General features: G+C 48.0%; 1 protein-coding gene across 4 annotated transcripts in view; it reads right to left on the reverse strand.

The window, feature by feature from the left end:
• Window positions 1-17,880, reverse strand: part of MARCH10 (membrane associated ring-CH-type finger 10) — a 140,613-nt gene that overhangs the window by 23,274 nt on the left and 99,459 nt on the right. The window lies entirely within an intron of this gene.

The raw sequence follows: 17,880 nt of genomic DNA on the forward strand, positions 1-17,880 counted from the left end.
GCACAGAGGGAAACACCGACACCGGTGCGAGTCTACTTCCAATGCCAGCACTGACACTGCATTGGCTTCAATGGCTCTCGAGCCGATGCCGAAGAGGACATGGGTAGAAGAGCCTCCAACTTCTTCTTCACCTGAGGTACTAAGGCGATCCCCACTGACATCGGTGCCGGGTACTGAGCCCCCACAGACTCCTGTGGAGGTGCCAGTAGCGCCTAGCCTGCCTCCCCCTGTAGCTGTGTTACCCATGCCAGCTTCCAGGGAGGAGCTGGACATGCTTACCCAACAGGCGGTCCTTGATGCCCTCCGGAGCATTCATCCTCCATCGAGGCCAGCCCCCATACCGACACCGGAGCCATCGATCTTCACACCGCTACTCAACCGCCTGGACGCATTCATCAGTGCCCTTCTGACCAGCCGGGGCCATCTGTACCGAAACGACCTACTGAGTCTCCGAAACCCCCGATACCCATTCCAGCGTCATCGGAAGACGAAGGCACGGACTCCAGTCCTCTTCCAGCGCCGCTTCCACTAATGCCGGAACCGGTTCCTGGTCCGTCAGGGCTCTCGGGATCGAGACGCCCACGATTCCCATCGATACAGCTGAAATCTTTATTGGTGCTGCTGCATCCTCCATAGAGGCCATCGAGGGATCCATCGATGCCAACATGTCCAGGTGTACCAGGTCTTTTTCCTCCCTCAGGATATCAGCCATAGAGCCCGTATGACCCGTGGCAGGATGTTGTCACCGACACTTCTACGGAGGACATACTTTCAGAACCATCTCCCCCGGAAGAAAGGAGACAGTCTCCCCCAGAGGACCTCTCCTTTGCTAATTTTTATAAAGGAAATGTCAGACCTTTGACCTGGTCACGGAGTAAGACACACGTCATAAGACATTGGAAGTCCTCTAATTTGTGGATGCCCCCAAAGAAATTATGGCTATTCCTGTCCACGAAGTACTCCTGGACCTCCAGCATTGCCTATGGGAGCACCTTTGCACTGTCCAACCAGTTAACAGAAAGACAGATGCAACTTATTTAGTCCAACATGCTCCAGGGTTTCAGAAACCACAGCTACCCCACCAGTCATTTGTGGTGGAATCTGTGCAGAAGAAAGCCAAAAGACTGCGTCCACATTCTTCTGCACCCCCTGGAAAGGACCAAAAATTCTTGGACATTCTGGGCTGAAAGGTTTTTCAGGGCTCTATGCTAGTGTCACGCATAGCGGCCTATCAATTATACATGACACAATACCAAAGGAAACTGTGGAAATTTATGATTCCTTTGAGACTGCTTCTTTATTGTCAGGAATCAGCACCAGAAGGTGGGCCTGGCTTAAGGCATCTGACTTGCGAGCTGAATTCCAAGCTCGCTGATCTACCATGTACTGGAGAAAATCTATTCGGCGACAAAATACAGGATGCAGTGGCTCAACTGAAAGACCACCACAAGACCCTGCGTCAGCTGTCCGCAGTTACTATGGAGGCTCCCTCCTCTGCAAGAAGAACCGCGAGAAGGGACCACAGAAGACCGTTTTATCGCTCACGCAGGTACTATCCACCTACGTCTCGCATGAGACCATCCAAACCACCTCAGAGAGGACATCCAGACCTCAGCCAGCTCCTCAAGCAGGCCAAGCCTCTGGATTTTGAAATCTATCCAGAGAACAGCAGCACACTCCACAAATCCAAATCCAGACTTGCCGGTAGGAGGTCAGCTTCACCACTTCATAACCAACTGGCTCAGCATTACCACAGACCAATGGGTCATATCCATTATAACCCAAGGATACCATCTAAACTTCCTCATGGTACCTCCAGATTCACCACCCAAACCGCTGTGGATCCAAAAAGATCACACAAACCTTCTAGAGTTAGAACTCTCCACCCTTCTGAGCACCAAGACTGTGGAAGCCGTTCCCCAGGCAAAGCAGGGCACAGGATTCTACTCCCGCTATTTTCTCATTCCAAAGACATCAGGTGGCCTCCGCCCCATCCTAGATCCCCGCAATCTCAACAAATTTCTCCAGAAAGAAAAATTCAGGATGGTGTCCCTGGGCACCATGCTTCCCCTTCTGCAAAAAGGAGATTGGCTCTGTTCTCTGGATCTTCAGGACGCATATGCTCACATTCCAATATCCCCACATCACCGCAAATACCTGCATTTTATAGTGGGAGATCAACATTTTCAGTACCGGGTTCTGCCTTTCAAACTTGCTTCGGCACCCCGTGTGTTTACAAAGTGCCTAGCAGTGGCTGCGGCCCATTTACGCAAGAACAGCATACACGTGTTTCCTTACCTAGATGACTGGCTCATCAAAAGCCAATCCAAGCAAGGAGCTCTTGAGCTCACTATCAATCTTCTACACTCGTTGGGATTTCTCATCAACTACCAAAAATCCCACCTGACTCCATCTCACCTCCTTTCTTTCATCGGAGCAGATCTGGACACCACAGTCGCAAAGGCCTTCCTACCCAACGACCACACAGACACACTCTCCAAGCTAGCTATGTCTCTGCGTACAAAGAAAACAGCCTCAGCCCATCTATTCCTAACATTGATGGGCCACATGGCTTCAACGGGCCATGTCACTCCTAGGGCCAGACTGGTCATGAGAATAACTCAATGGACTTTGAAATCTCAGTGGTTCCAAGCCACTCAACTGCTTTCATCCCAGATTCATGTAACCCACCAGCTGCGACTATCGCTTCTCTGGTGGACAATCAAAGCCAACTTGCTAGCAGATCTACAGCAACCAGTTCCGCAAGTAACTTTAACCACAGACCACCTTGGGTTGGGGAGCTCATGTGAATAATCTTCAAACTCAAGGTACTTCGACACAGCTCGAAGCAACGTTTCAGATCAACTTCCTAGAGCTTTGAGCTATACTTTATGCTCTCTATGCGTTCAAGGACTGCCTATCACACAAGACTGTTCTCATACAAACAGACAACACAGTTGCAATGTGGTACTTGAACAAACAGGGCGGCACAGGCTCTTATCTTCTCTGCCAAGAGGCTGCACAGATCTGGGTCTGGGCCCTGGCACACTCCATACATCTACGGGCCACTTATCTAGCAGGCATAAAGAATGTACTAGCAGATCACCTCAGTTGACATTTCCATTCTCACGAGTGGTCTCTGGATCCTGTGCTAATGAGGAGAATCTTCCAGCGTTGGAGTCAACCAACAATCAACGACTTTGCATTCGAACTGAATCACAAAGTAGACAAATTCTGCTCCCTGCACAGGCAACAAACACGTTAGTCATGGACGCTTCACTCGCCACTGGAACACAGGCCTCCTATACACGTATCCCCCGATACCTCTGATATCCAAAACTCTTGTGAAACTACAACAGGACAAAGGGTCAGTGGTACTCATAGCCCCCTATTGGCCTTGACTTGGTTTCCCATGCTTCTCGACCTCTTGATCAGAGAACCAATTCACCTGGGCACAGCGCCCACTCTCATAACTCAGAACCAAGGCATGTTACACCATCCAAACCTTCAAACCTATCCCTCACAGCCTGGATGTTGAAAGCTTGATCCTGCAACCGCTCAACCTTTCAACTGATGTCTCTCAAGTGCTTGTAGCTTCACGAAAGCCTTCCATACAAAAATCCTTTCGTTCTAAGTGGAATAGATTTACTACATGGTGCACGCAAAAATGTATCGACCCTTTTTCCTGCCCCACTCCATTTCTTTAAGACTATCTCTGGCACCTTTCAGACTCTGGTCTCCAGACTTCCTCGGTGCGGGTACACCTGAGTGCAATCTCAGTGTACCACAAGGGAGTGGGAGATGCCCTGGTAACAGCGCAACCCCTTGTGAGCCAGTTTATGAGGGGCCTACTACAACTTAAACCCCCTCTACGGCCACCAGTCACTGAATGGGCCCTAAATGTAGTACTTACAAGGCTCATGCGCTCCCCTTTTGAGCCTTTGCACTCCTGCGATGTTAAATTTCTTACATGGAAAGTTCTCTTCCTAGTAGCCATTACATATGCTCAAAGGGTTAGTGAGTTACAAGCACTTGTCACATACTCATCCTATACAAGGTCCCTACATGACTGAGTGGTCCTCGTACTCACCCTAAATTCCTTCCAAAAGTGGTAACCGACTTTCATCTGAATTAGTCTATAGTCTTACCCACCTTTTTCCCAAGACCTCATTCTCACCAGGGCGAGACGGTTTTACACACCTTGGACTGTAAACATGCACTTGCTTTTTACCTAGACCGCATTGCAGTCCATAAGAAATCCACCCAACTCATTGTTTCTTTTGATAAAAACAAACCGGGAGTTGCAGTAGGCAAACAAACTCTCTCCAATTGGCTAGCAAACTGTATCGAATTCTGCTATGACAAAGCAGGCCTTGCTCTCCAGGGATGAGTGAAGGCATACTCAGTGAGAGCCATGGCAACCTCAGTAGCACACTATTGTTCAGTACCAATTGCTGAGATCTGTAAAGCTGCAACATGGAGCTCTCTTCACACATTTGCAGCACATTACTGCCTGGACAAGGAAGGACGTCAAGACTCTGCCTTTGGCCAGTCCATCTTGAAGAACTTATTTCCAGTATAATCCCAACTCCTTCCACATCCATCTGCTGTAATTTTCAGGCTGCCTCATTTTTCTCAACAGTACACCAGTTGTTGTGCCTGTTGCACAAGTTGTACGCTGTTGGTCCAAAACAAATATGAGTCAGGCTGTAGCTTGCTAATCACCCACAAGTGAGGACTACCATCCTGCTTGTCCTGGGAGAAAGCAGAGTTGCTTACCTGTAACAGGTGTTCTCCCAGGACAGCAGGATGTAGTCCTCACGAAACCCACCTGCCACCCTGAAGAGTTGGGTCCAAAACGTTTTATTATTTTATATTTTCGCTTGCACCTTTTGCTACAAATGAGACTGAAGGGAGACCCCTGTGGCTACAGGGATTATGACATGCTGGGCATGCTCAGTGTGCCAGTCAATTCTACGCACATCCAACAAGTGAAGCTCCCTTGCCATAGGAGCATCCACAGACAAATTCGGAAAGGCTGGTAACTTGATCACCTGATTGAGGTGAAAGGAGGAAACCACCTTAGGCAAAAAGGAAGGAAACATCCGTTGAGCAACCCCTTCCTCTGAAAAACGCAGGAAAGGGTGCCTAATGACAAAGCTTGCAGCTCAGAAATCCTTCTAGCTGAACAGATAGCCACCAGGAAAACAGCCTTAGGATTAAGTCCATTAGAGAAGCCCCCCTAACCTGTTCAAAGGGAGGCCCACAGAGCATCCAAAGAACCAAGTTCAGATTCCAAGGTAGACAAATCTTCTGAGCCCCCCTTTAGGTTTGTTTTGCCCCCTTGAGGAAATGAACCACATCCAGATGAGATGCCAACGGTCTTCCCTGAATCCTACTTCGAAGGAAACCTAAGGCTGCCACCTGAACCCAAAAGGAATTATAGGCCAAACCCTTAGTCAAGCCACTTTGCAAAAATGCTAGAATCTGTGGGATATCCACCTTCAAAGGCTGCACCTTATTCTGCAGTCACCAGGATTGAAGGACTCTCCATACTCGGACATAAGCCAAAGATATGGAAGACTTCCTTGCCTGAAGCAAAGTCACAATCACAGGCTCCAAATAATCTTTCAAGAGGATCCGTCGCGTCTCAAAAGCCAAGCCGCTAGACAGAAGCGATTCTCCCAGTCTGAAAATACAGGTCCCTGTCGCAGCAACCCTGACAGACGGGCCAAGTGAACGGGACCGTCCACCACTAGATGAAGAAACTACACAAACCACGGCCAGCGCAGCCACTAGGGCGCCACCAGAATCACCCTGCCCGGATGAATCTCGATGCGCCGTAGCACTCGACCTATGAGAGAACACGTAAAGTAACTGATGTGTCAGCCACAGTTGAACAATTATGTTGATGTCTTACGATCTGACCTCTCTTCTGCGACTGAAAACCGATCCGTTTTTTAATTTCTCGGTGTCACCATGAGGTCCACCGCTGGTCTGCCCCACCTTGCCTGCAGCAAGGAGAACGCTTCCGCCAACAACTTCTACTCTCCCGAGTCCAGACACTGTCTGCTGAGGAAGTCTGCCCGCACATTGTCCACTCCAGCCACATGGGAAGCAGCTATCCTTACTAGATGTTTCTCCACCCACACAAACAGTTCTTGCGACTCCAACACTACTAGATGGCTCTTCGTTCCACCCTGACAGTTGATATACGCCACTGTCGTCACTTTGTCCAAGAACACTCATACCGACTTGTCCTGAATAAGCGGGAGAAACACCAGTAAGGCTTCGCACGCTGCCCTAGTTTCCAGCTGATTGATGGACCAGGTTGCCTCTTCTGATGAGCCGATTTCCCTTGACAAATCGCCCCCTAGCCCGATAGACTGGCATCTGTGGTGACTACTACTCAGTCAGGCAATTCGAGGTCCATTCCTTTCTCCAAAATGTGCCAAGACAGCCACCATGAGAGACTGGACCTGGCCTCCTCCAGCAACAGCAGCTGAAATTCCTTTGAAAGCGGATTCCAACGGGACAACAGAGCCCTCTGCAGAGGACGCATGTGCGCAAAGGCCCATGGAACCAATTCTAGCTTAGAAGCCATGGAGCCCATCCGACCTCATGCTCCTGCCGCCCCCCCCCCCCCCCCCCCCGAGACACACTTGGCAAAACGCATTTGAATTCAGGCCCCCCCAGACAAAAACCGCAACCGTCACAAACCTTGCCACACTGTGCGAGAGGTGGCATGCCGGCGTGATCGAGCCTAAAAACAGCCCCTGATGTGAGGAGAAAATCGGTGTTGTCTGGTGCTGAAACCTGCTCCCAGGACTGACCGAGAAGCAAATTTGGTCGTCCCCCCCCCCCGCGCACCCTTACTTGCCTCCCACCAGAGAAAACGCAGCCACTCACACTGCCTCAGGCCTGCTCCATTTAACCTTTTTTTTTTTTCAACAAAACTTAAAATCAAACACACACAGGGCCAGAAAAGGGAAGAAAACTTAAATACTTCCCTGCTTCTGAAGGAGGCCAAGCACTGAGGGTGCCAGGGATCCAGAGGGGGTGAGAGAACCAGAACCCCTGGCTTTCACCGCTCCCCCTCCCCCGACAACAAAGGCTGAGCTCAATCAGGCATCTCCAACCCTCTGCTCGCCCTGCTCTACCTGAGTGATGGTCCACGAAGGAACCTAACACCTTGGGGAGCTGAATTCTTCCTTAAGTTTTTGGGGTTTTTTTCAAAAACTCCAGACTGCAGGTTTGTACCTGTACCATCTGCTGGAGACAGAGAAATACTGAGGGACTGCAGATGGACACTGTCGGTTATGTAGTAGTGCCTCAAAGTTTTGTTCTCTGCCTACATCTGCTGGTAGAGATGAATAAACCCCACTTGTCTGGACTGATCCAGGGTATGAACAGGAATGAGATGTTAATGCATTAGGAGTTATAAAAAAAAACATGTAATGAAGTTTTGAGAGTGATCTATCCTGTCACATTGTCTATTTTTGCTGAAAAATTATAATCATGGAGATGATTATGGAGATTGTTTTCTGGTGTATGGATTAATCTAACAGTGAAACGATAACTAAAGGTTTTCCTTTGTATTTTTTATATTATTGTATATTTTATTTTTTATTTTTTTTTATTTTATACATAGTATTTTATGATGCTATTGTTTGATGTATATTTTATGGTGTTTTAGTTGGTCACTAATGTCTGTCTGATTGTTTTATTGTAAACCACCAAGTAATTTCGATAGGTGGTATATACATTTTTTGAATAAAAATGTAAAAAATGTGCATTCGGCATAGCTCGAACACACATTTTAACTAGGGAAGGAAGTGGAGGCATCCCTGACAGACTATCCGGGTAAGTGGCGGCAGCTGCCGCCACCACTTATCCAAATAAGCGGTAGATTTTCAAACATATGTGCGTGAATCCATGTGCGCGTGGTTCCCGGCATGCACACATGGATGTGCATGTTATAAACTCGGGTAGCTGTGCGCACAAGGGGAGTCAATTTTTGCAATTTCCACGTAGCGATGCAGTCAGGCCTTCCCCAGTGCCCTCCCCGCCTACCTAAACTCCCTCCCTTTTCCCCTCTCCTCTCCTCCCCACCCACTAAACCCTACCGATCTATCTTTTTTTTTTTGTTTCGCAATTTATTTCAGGCCCGGAGCTGAAGTAAGCTGCGCACGCAGGCTGGCTGCCAGCGTCATCGGGATAGCATACAATGGAGCTGTCCCAGCCCACCCCTTCCCGCCCAGACCCCTTTAAAGAGACCCAGAACTTGTGTGCATTCCGGGGTTTACGCGCGTGGCTGGGCCCCCTTTGAAAATTCTTGCGGCGCACACAAGGCCCAGCCACGCACGTAAATCCTGGGATTTATGCGCGCAGGCCTTTTAAAATCCGCCCCTAAATACTGATTTATCCATTTATCTGGCAGCAGGAAACAGTTGCCAGAAAGATGCATAAATCAGTATTTATATGGCTATCTGCCACGGGTCACCGCTACTTAGGTGGATAAGTACTTTAAGTCAGTTATTATCTGGGTAAGTGGTGGAGGGAAGTTTTTGTTTTTTTGTTTTTACTGTTTTTGAACTTTTTAAAAACTTTTTTTTTTTCCATATACTGGAAATTTAATTCCAGCTCTAACCAGGGGTTAAGTTTTCAGAGCTAAAAAGGCGTGCTGGCCAGATGCAGTCTCTCTGCAATGGGGGTAATGCTTAGTGTCCTCATTGCATGGGATTTCCGTGCGAGGGTGCTAAACAGTACTCCTGTTTGGAAATGCACATTTTCTGCATTCAAAATTCCTTGCTGCATCAGCAATAAGTTTTGCCTGCAGAATATGCATGTTGAAGTGTGCACGTAAAGGTTTCTGCATCAGCCTTTAAGTTAGCTGATCTCTGGCTAAGTTAGCTGGATAACTCTAGCACTGTTTCACAACAGTTATAAAGTTATCTGGCCGCGTGTATCCTGATAACGTGATACTTAACCGGCTATAGTCAATTAGTTGAAAAAACATTTTTTTTTCAGGCCTGATCTCCCAGCCCCCACTCCCCAAAATATTTCAAAGTAGTTGTGGACTAGTGTCTAATTCCACCCCCTAAACCACATAGCCCCCAAAATTAAAAAAAAAACCAGGCTATTGTGAACCGAGGCTGTCTTCCCCCCCATCCCCCTGCCAAAGATTGAAATCAAAACATCAAACTTTCTCCTGTCCCCAAACAGAACCTCTCCACCCCACTCTTCCTACTCATAAGAACATAAAGCTTGCCATACTAGGTCAGACCAAGGGTCCATCAAGCCCAGTATCCTGTTTCTAACAGTGGCCAAGCCAATTCACAAGTACTTGGCAGGATCCCAAGGGGTAGATAGATTCCAAGCTGCTTATCCCAAGAATAAGCAGTGGATTTCTTCAACTCTACCTTAATTGTTAATGGACCTTTCCTCCAGGAATCTGTCCAAACCTTTTTTAAATGCAGCTACACTAATAGCTTTCACCATATCCTCTGGCAACGAATTCCAGAGCTTATGTATGCATTGAGTGAAAAAGGAAAATTGGTTCTTACCTGCTAATTTTTGTTCCTGTATTACCACAGATCAGTCCAGACAAGTGGGTTTATGCATCCCTACCAGCAGATGGAGGCAGAGAACAAAATTTTGAGGCACTTCTACATAACTGAGCGTGCCACCTGCAGTCCTCAGTATTGACCTGTTCCCAAGCCAAGATATACATAGAATTCAACCCTCCCTGGGCGAATCAGAAAAAGCGAGGGGTTGGACTCCCCTAAAGTGGAATAGTTACACAAAACCACAAGGCCCAAAAAAAATGCCCTGCCAACAAGAAACTAAAGATAACTCAACTGTTGCAGTAGCGATATTCAAACAATACCGCACATCTGAGTATCAGGTGGGTAAGGCTTTTGGTAACAATACTGGGGCGGGCATCTAGACTGATCTGTGGTATTACAGGAACGGAAATTAGCAGGTAAGAACCAATTTTCCTTTCCTGAACATACCCAGATCAGTCCAAACAAGTGGGATGTACCAAAGCAACCCTATATCTAGCGGGAACCCGAAGACCCCCTCTCAAAACACTTTCACCAAATCCCGCATCTTCAGGCACCTGAAGATCCAACAGTAATGCCTGGTGCAAGTATGCAGGGAGGACCACACCGTGGCCCTACATATTTCCCTTTGAGACACCAACTGTAACTCTGCCCAAGAAGCCGCCTGTGCTCTAGTAGAGTGTGCTTTAAGGCCACTGGGGACCACATGACCCTTAGCAATATAGGCTGCAGAAATAGCCTTTTGCAACCATCTGGCCAAAGTAGCTTTGGATGCTATGTCTCCCTTTTTTGTTTCACCGAACAGCACAAAAAGATGGTCCGACCTTCGAAAGGAATCGGTGACCTTCAAGTACTGCAAGAGCACACGTCAAATATCCAAAAGGTGAAGATCTCTACTCAAGGCCGAGTCTCTGGACCAATCTGGAAACTACGGCAACTCCACTGTTTGATTGACATGGAAGGCAGAGACAACCTTTGGCAAAAGGAAGGCACCGTACTCAGAGACATTTTGTTGGTGGAAATATGTAAGAAAGGGTCGCGACAAGAAAGAGCCTGAAGCACCGAAATACGTCTATCTGAGCAGATTGCGATCAGAAACACCATCTTTGACACAAGATCCTTCAAGGAGGCTTGACCAAAAGGCTCAAAGGGAGGTTCACAGAGGACCCAGAGGACCAGGTTAAGATTCCAGTCAGGACAGACCTTGCGAATTGGAGGCTTCAAATGCTTCACTCCCTTGAGGAAACGAATGACATCTGGATGAGACGCCAAAGGCCTGCCCCGCACCTTGCCCCTGAGACAACCCAGAGCCAAAACCTGGACTTGGAGTGAACTGTAAGCTAGACCTTTGGACAGTCTGTGCTGCAGGAAGGACAAAATCTGTGAAATAGAAGCTAGCAAAGGATCCACCCACTGTTGGACGCACCAGGACTTAAACACCTTCCACACTCTAACATAAGCCATGGAAGTGGAAGGCTGCCTGGCCTGAAGAAGGGTAGAAATCACCGGCTCCAAATATACTTTCAGATGCAGTCACTGCCTCTCAAAAGCCAAGCCGTGAGACAAACGTGATCCTCCTAATCCGAAAACATGGGATCTTGACGAAGCAAGCCCTAATGGTGATCCAACCGAATAGAATCGTCCACCACCAGATGCAACAAGTCCACGAATCATGGACGATGCAGCCACTCCAGTGCGACCAGAACCACTGACCCTGGATGTGTTTCTATGCAACAAAGCACCTGACCTTTGAGAGGCCAAGGGGGAAACATACAGATGAAGACCCGTTGGCCAAGGACACACTAGGGCATCTAGGCCTACCAAGCCTATTTTTTCTTCTGTGGCTGAAGAACCTGAACATCTTTGAGTTGGCCCTGGTTGCCATGAGATCCAGCTGAGGAACTCTCCATCTGGCACAGATGTGGTTCCAGGCTTCCGGGAACAGTTCCCACACCCCAGGGTCCAGTTGCTGTCAGCTTAGAAAATCCGCCTGCACATTGTCCTCTCCCCTGACATGAGAGGCTGCGATCCCTTCGAGGTGGTGATCCATCCATGCAAACAGCAGTTGGACCTCCCGAGCCACAGCAAAATGACTTGTACCTCCTTGACGATTGATATACGCCACCGTTGTCACATTATCGAACAACACTTGAAACATCTGATTCCGGACCAGGGGTAGAAAACGCTCCAATGCCCTGTGCACAGCTGTCTCCAAATGATTGATCAACCAGGTCTTTTCCACAGCCGACCAGAGATCCTGGACCACCCGCCCCATGCATACTGCTCCCCAGCCTTTGAGACTAGCATCCATGGTCAATATCACCCAGTCCAGGACTTCCAGGGGCATGCCCATATCCAGATTGGTCCAGGACAACCACCACTCCAGGCTGGTTTTGGTCTCCCGTGTCAGAGGTAAGGGGACATGATACTCCTCGGACATCGGGCTCCATCAAGACAGCAATGCCCTCTGTAATGGACGCACGTGGGCCACAGAACCAGCTCCAAATCAACGCCATGGACCTCAGTACCTGCAGATAATCCAGACCTTCGGGACTAGCCAATTCAGTAAGTGGGAAACCTGCCGCTGCAACTTTGACGTCCTGTCTTCCGTCAGAAATACCTTGCCCTGCTGGGTATCGAAAAGCGCCCCCAATTACTCCAGAGATCAAGAGGGCACCAGGTGGCTCTTCGCCACAGTGATCACCCAGCCCAGAGAGCTTAGGAGTTGCCTTACCTGCAGCACGGAACAAGTGCAATCCTCCTCCAACTTCGCCCGGATGAGCCAGTCATCCAGGTAGGGTGGACCAACACCCCCTCCCATCTTAAGGCTGCAGCCACCACCATCATCACCTTCATGAAAGTGCGAGGTGCAATGGCCAGACTGAAGGGAAGAGCTTGAAACTGGAAATGGCATCCAAGTGCCTTGAATCGCAGGAATTTTTGCTGCTCCTTTCAGATAAGAATATGGAGTGAGGTCCAAGGATGCCAGAAACTCTCCTTTGCAGCAATCAGGGGTCTCCAACTGGAAGCGCGGCACTCGTAAGCACAAGTTCACTTACTGGAAATCCAGGATAGGCCGGAAAGTGCCCTCCTTCTTTGGTACCATGAAGTAGATGGAATACCTTCCCCGCGCCTGCTTGTCCAGGAGAATTAGGACGATGGCTTCCAGGCTTATCAGTCTGCGTAGAGTTTCTTCTACTGCATCACGCTTGTTTCGAGAAGAACAGTGTGACTCCAGAAAGGCATCATTGAGTGGACGAGAAAACTCTAAGGCATAACCGTCCCTTATTACCTCCAGTACCCATTGATCGGAGGTGATCTTGCCCCTCTCCTCATAAAACGGGATAACCTGCCCCTGACTGGGACCAATGAGGAGTGGGCACCTCTGGCTTCATTGGACCGGCTTACTGGCTCTGGAGCCTTGACTGGAGCCGCCTCTAGCAGAATGGCCGAGGCCCCGAAAGGTCCGCTGGCGATTTGATGACTATTTCGGTCCCGCAGTGGAAGAACTTCTACCGGTCCGAAACTTCCGCGACTCCCGAAAATGAGAGTGAGGGGGAAAATTCCTCCTGATGACCTTCTTATTCTCTGGGAGTTTATTGCCCTTGGTTTCACCCAGGGATTACATGAGCTGGTTGAGGGCCTCTCCAAAGAGCAGCTTGCCCTTAAACAGGAGGTTACTTAACTGAGTCTTAGACCACATGTCCGCCAACCAATTATGCAGCCACAAGAGGCGACGAGCCGCCACCATGCTTTTAGCCGTAGTCCACACTAGATTATACAAAGCATCTGCCACATAGGCCACCCCCACCTCCTGGCAGGCCGCCTGAGTGGAGGACAGCACCCCTGGAGATCCCTGCTCCTGCGGTCTCTGAATCCAATATAAGCATGCATGCTGCATCAAGCTGGGGCACATAGTCGCTTGAGGGCCGCCACTCCGGCCACCAGAATCATAATCATATTGGTTACAGCCTTAGGTGTATTTCTCCAGCAAGGGATACAGCTTCGCCATGGCCCATCCAACCTTGAAGCCTGCCTCCGGGGAGTCCCACTCACAGCTAATGAGCTTCTGAATCTTCTTTGGAATGGGAAAGGCACTAGGAGGACACCGCAAACCATCGGACAGGGTTAATGCCCTCGCTATCTGACTCCTCCTGAGTCAGTTTGATCCCTAATTCCTCCAAAACCTGAGGAATGAGTGGCCAAAACTCCTCTTTCTTAAATAAGTGCACCATCCGGGGGTCGCCCCCTCCACTCCAGCAGCTTCCGGGAAGTCCAGGTCATCCTTGCCACCTTCTTCTGGAGGTTGGTCCTCATCCAGGTTAGAGCCTGGGTCCATAGCCGGAGAGGCAGCCCCCGCCTCCAACAGATTGTCAGAGTTCCCCAGGACCCTTGGGTCTCGATCCGGATAAGTGGCCTGCTACGCCCAACGCCCGTCGAGCCTCTGAGTGGGTGCTCCCAAGGTCGCCCGAGCTCTTTTGAACGGTCGCAAAGAGGGCTACGTGGGTCTCCAATTGGCTGCCTTTACCTGGAATCGAGCTAAAAAGGCCTCATGAATAAACAGGACAAATTCTGAGAAAATCCGGAAAGGCCTTCTAAAACCCATTCAGGGCTGCTAGGTATGGAGACCTCCCCCCTCCTCAACACCCTCCTCACAAATCTGTGCCACAGGAGAGAGAGGTGGAAGAGTCAACCGCTTTGCGGTCTGATGAAGTTCCCTGACTGTGATTCCCCACGGGAATAGGCAAGGGAGCGATCCCCGCCTTGGCCCCTCACATGGTCCCCTTCGGTTCCTAGGACCATTAGCTGAGGATCCTTCCCCTTCTGCAGCACAGCCAGTGCACAGGGAAAGGGAATTAAGGAGGTCTGACCAGGTCCCAGAGGCCTTTACATGCACTTTCTCCGACATTCTAAGGGCTGCAGCACCCCCAGAGAGAACAAGGCCGTACCATGTGGTTGCTCAGCAAAACGAGCGCAGGAACGTCAGCAAGCGCGGGGAAAAATGAGGCTGCAGAGCACAGTAAAAACACGGCAGAAACAGGAGAAGCCCCGGCCTGCTGTCTGTTCAGCACCATGCGGTCGGGCCAGGGGCGGATTCCAGGTAAAGATCGGCCCGGGGATTTTCCCCAAAACCAATCCAATAGGCCAATCCAACCCTGGGTCAGGCAGAGGCCTGCATAGAGCTAAAAATAAACCTGCTACCCGAGCGGGGGAAGTTGTGCGTGCTGATGAAAAGGGATTCCCTGCCTGGGAAACCCACCCCCGAGTGCCAGAAACCACAACTTCTCACTCCTGCAAGGTATTCCCCAACCGCCGTGGTCCTGCACCCCAGGCCAACTCTCCCGGCTGCCCCTCAACACAGAACCTGGTTTTTTTTTTTTTAAACAAATTTTACTATAAATACAAAGAATTAAGCATAAGACCCCCCAGTGGGGATTCTTCCCTGAGGGTGCTGGCAATGGGCAGGAGGGGACCTTGGGAGCCAGTCCCCTGGCTATCAGTGGCCCAGACGCTATGAGCAACACCAGCCAGAGGTATCCAACCCCCCCGTTCGCCCGGCTCAACTTGAGGGATAGCCCACTAAGGAACCTGGTAATCCTGAGGAGCAGCTCCAACTTTCCAACTCCAGATCAGTCAGGACTGCAGGTATGCACCTCTACCATCTGCTGGAGACAGAGAAGTACTGAGGACTGAAGGTGGCACGCTCTGTTATGTAGCAGTGCCTCAAAGTTTTGTTCTCTACCTCCATCTGCTGGTAGGGATGCATAAGCCCACCTGTCTGGACTTATCTGTGTATATTCAGGAACATATTTTCTCTTATTAGTTTTAAATATATTACCCAGAAACTTCATTGTGTATCCCTTGTTCTTTGTACTTTTCGAAAGAATAAACAACTGATTAATGTTTACTCATTCCATTCCACTCATTATTTTATAGACCTCTATCATATTTCCCCTCAGCCTTCTCTTCTATAAGCTCTTTAGCCTTTCTTCATAGAGGAATTGTTCCATTTCCATTATCATCTTGGTACCCTTCTCTGTGCCTTTTCTAATTCTGCTATATCTTTTTTGAGTATTGTGTTTTGAGAACTGCACACAATACTCAAGATGAGGTCGCACCATGGAGCGATACAGAGGCATTATGATATTCTCTGTTTCATTCTCCATTCCTTTCCTAATAATCCCTAGCATTCTATTTTCTTTCTTGGCTGCTGCTGCACACTGAGCAGAAGATTTCAATGTATTTTCAACAATGACGCTTTGATCCTTTTCATGAGTGGTGACTCCTAATCGGGAACCTTGCATTTTGTAGCTATAATTTGGGTTACTCTTTCCAAAGTGCATCACTTTGCACTTGTCTACATTAAATTTCATTTTCATGCCCAGTCTCCCAGTTTTGCAATGACCGCTTGCAATTTCTCACAATCCTCTTGTGATTTGAGAACTTTGAATAATTTTGTGTCAATTGACAAATTTGGTTATCTCACTTGTTGTTCCCATTTCCAGGTCATTTATAAATATATTAAAAAGTATCGGTCCCAGAATAAATCCCTGGGGCACTCCACTAGTCACCTTTTTCCATTGGGAAAATTTACCATTTAGCCTTACTCTTTCTATCTTTTAACCAATTGGCAATCCATAATAGGACACTGCCACTTATCCCATGACTTTTTAATTTCCTAGGAAGTCTCTCATGAGGGACTTTTGTCAAATACTTTCTGGAAATCCATATACACTATATCAACTGGCTCACATTTATCCACATGTTTATTTATGCCCTCAAAAAAATGTAGCTAATTTGTGAGGCAAAACTTCCCTTGACTAAATCCATGTTGGCTTTGTCCCATTAAACTATACTTATATGATCAGCAATTTTGTTCTTTATGATAGTTTCTACAATTTTGCCTGGCACAGACATCACACTCATTTGTCTGTAATTTCCGGATCACCTCTTGATCCCTTTTTAAAAATTGTCATTACATTGGCAACCCTCTAGTCTTCAGATACCATAGATGATGTTACTAATAGTTTACAAATTTCTAATAGCAGGTCTACAATTTAATTTCTCTGTTCTTTCAGCACTCTGGGATGTATACCATCTGGTCCAGGTGATTTGCTACTCTTTAGTTTGTCAATTTGCCCTAATACATCTTCCAGGTTCACTGAGATTTGTTTCTGTTCCTCTGAATCATCACCTTTGAATATCATTTCTGGCATGGGTATATATATATATCTTTTACATTTTCCTCGGTGAATACTGAAGCAAAGAATTCATTTAGTCTCTCTGTCATCCCTAAGTGCTCCTTTTGCTCTTTGATCATCTAATGGTCCAAATGACTCCCTCGCAGCTTTTTTCTTCAAATATACCTGAAAAAGTGTTTCTTATGAGTTTTTCCTAAGCTTCTTTTCAAAGTCTCTCTTTGCCTTCCTTATCAATGCTTTGCATATAACTTGCTAGTGATTATGCTGTTTCCTATTTTACTCTCCAGACCCCTTCCACCCCCAGCTGGGAGCGACACTGGAAACGGCTAGGAACAAGTAAAACTTTATTGCATTCCTGGCTAGGGTCTGGAAGGGTGGGCTTAAGGTTCTGGGAAGAGGGGAGGGTGAGGTATGGTGCGGTGTATGGAAGGAAGGGGCTCAGTTCTTTTGATTTCAGCATCATAGGGAAGAGAGCTGACATTAGGTCGCTAGGACCACTTTTATTTTCCAATTTTGGGGGCTGGAGGGGGAGCAGAAACTAGCCTGCAACTACTTTGATGTATTTTGAGAGGGGCTGGGGGGCTGGGGAATACAGCCTGAAGACCCAGAAAACATTTTTTTTTTTTTACATTACCCAGCTATATTCAGAATATATCTGGTTAGGTTTAAAATTAGCTGGATATATTCAGTGGGAGACGTATCTTGCTGAATATCCATGACAAGTATCTGGCTAACTTTAGCTGGATAACTTGTCTGCTTACTGCTTTTCTGAACTTGGATGTCAGAAGGTAGTGATAAGAGACAGACAAGCTGAACTTTGTTCTAATTTGGGACAATGAGCTTTGGTGGCTCGTAGGGGTCCTGGATTCTTTGCCATCTGTGATACCTTTTCTTGGTCCAGCACAAAACTCATCCAAACATGGCACCGGAGAAGAAAGGACATACGTGGCCTCAGAAGCACAGGTCTTTAGATAATTCTTATGCTGTTACATAAAACAGTGACACGGACTGCAAACAATCCATTTTGAGAAAATGAAAGCTACAAAAACAAACAAACCAGGTCCCATTCCTGTACACTGCAGTGGTTTTTAAGCCTTGATTTGGTCCAGTAC

Source organism: Rhinatrema bivittatum, chromosome 12 (genome assembly GCF_901001135.1).
Source record: "Rhinatrema bivittatum chromosome 12, aRhiBiv1.1, whole genome shotgun sequence".
Taxonomy (NCBI): Eukaryota; Metazoa; Chordata; class Amphibia; order Gymnophiona; family Rhinatrematidae; genus Rhinatrema; species Rhinatrema bivittatum.